Genomic DNA, 1,816 nt, shown 5'->3' on the forward strand with positions numbered 1-1,816 from the left:
TTCTTAAATTATGCAATTTCTAAGCTGAGTTTTAAAAGGTTGAAACTTTTGGTTCCTTGTAACAATGGGTTTTGCCTTTGATGTTGAATCCTGTGAGAACATGCTTTGTTACTTCTTTAAGTTCTCTGTTTAAATGTGAGAATATATGCTTTTAGGTGTCCTCTTTTCTTCGTCAAAATCTTGTTGATTTTTTCATTTGTATGTGATATCAATATTCAAGATATATATTTTTCTATTTTGTTAGAAATCAATATTCAAGATATGATAGCAACAAAATAATTATTTATCAGATTCTTAGTCTTATGATAACCCCAAAAATACGAACAAGTTCCGACCGTAAATGCTTTCTTAAAAAAAACCTCCTAAGAAAATATTGGTGATGCTCATGTCAGTCAAACGTGAGCTTTCTTGAGTTGCAGCACAAGCTCTCCAAGAACAAGATGTTAAGGACGCCTTCAAGGATTATGAGTTAGGAAAAGAGGGGGCGATCTATTTCAGCAGATTTGATTCGGATTGTAACATCCGCGAACCGGAGTCCCGGTTTGGGATGTGCATCGATCGATGCTGGAGGAGCATCGGTCGATGCTGACTCTTTTTCCTGCATTTTGACTTAAGTCGTTTTGGGCAAAAGGGAAAGGAAAACCCTTAAGTCGTTTCTTTTGTCTCATTAGTTGTTTTGGCCGCTTTTGAGAGAGAGAAAAGAGAGAAAGAGTGTTCTTGGTGTTCTTGGAGTTTTCCTGGAGATTTGAGGCTGTTCCTGTAGAGATCTGTAGCTGGGATCATTGTAGGAGCTTCCTAGGAGTGTTGTTTTGCTTGTTTAAGGTTCAGATTCGTCTTGGCAAAGGTAAGTGCATGACCATGGCTTATCTAAGCTGGAGATTACTCTGATCTGTTTGTTTCTGTGTTGTTAGGCTTGCTAGTATGTTATGTGAGGCGTTAGGAAGCTTTCTTGTGGCTTGGGATCGATTCTTGTGGTTGCAGGAACGAAGATCCGGCGAGAAGCTTCGGGGAAAACAATGCTCGGCATGAGCATCGGTCGATGCACTATGTGCGTCGGTCGATGCTAGTGCGAGGACGGCGCGTATTGACCTAGGAGCGTCGGTCGATGCCAGGTGGAGGCGTCGGTCGATGCGATTAGGGTTTCCGCGTGATGTCGAGCATGTGTTGATCGATGCAAGTGGAAGCATCGGTCGATGCAAGTGAACCTGGTGTCGATCGATGCATACCTTGTGTCGGTCAATGCTGGTCCCTGATGGTGTCGGTCGATGCAATCTTTGTGTCGGTCGATGCAGAGCCTGGTTTGTTTGTTGATTGTTGTTTTATGGTTAGAGTATCTCTATTGCTTGTGTGTATAGCCCAGTAGATGGGAGGATTGCCTTACTGAGTGTTTATAAAATACTCATGCATTGCTATTTGTGTTTGTGATGCAGGTAAAGGCAAAATGTGATCGTGGAATCAAGACAATGAAGAGGAGGATGTTCTAGGGAATCGGTTGGATGTTGTCTGGCATTGCTAGGTTGCTAGAGTTGGGTCTTTAGAACTTTCTAGGTTGTTGAATCCTTGCGTCCTGCTGTTTGATATTGGAGTATTGTTATATTTGATTATTGGTTATTAGTTATTGGATTATTATTTGGATATTGGTATATGTTATTTCCGCTGTTGGTTGTGCTTGTGGTTAGGTGGCTAGTGGGTATGGGACCACTAGTTGTAATTTATATTATATTTATATTTATTATTTATTAAAAAAAAACGGGTCGGATCGTTTCACGGATAAAGGCGGGAAAATCCCTCATGTACAAGGTGTTCAGGTGCTGAT

This window comes from Camelina sativa, chromosome 19, assembly GCF_030686135.1.
Source record: "Camelina sativa cultivar CO46 ecotype springtype chromosome 19, ASM3068613v1".
Classification (NCBI taxonomy): Eukaryota; Viridiplantae; Streptophyta; class Magnoliopsida; order Brassicales; family Brassicaceae; genus Camelina; species Camelina sativa.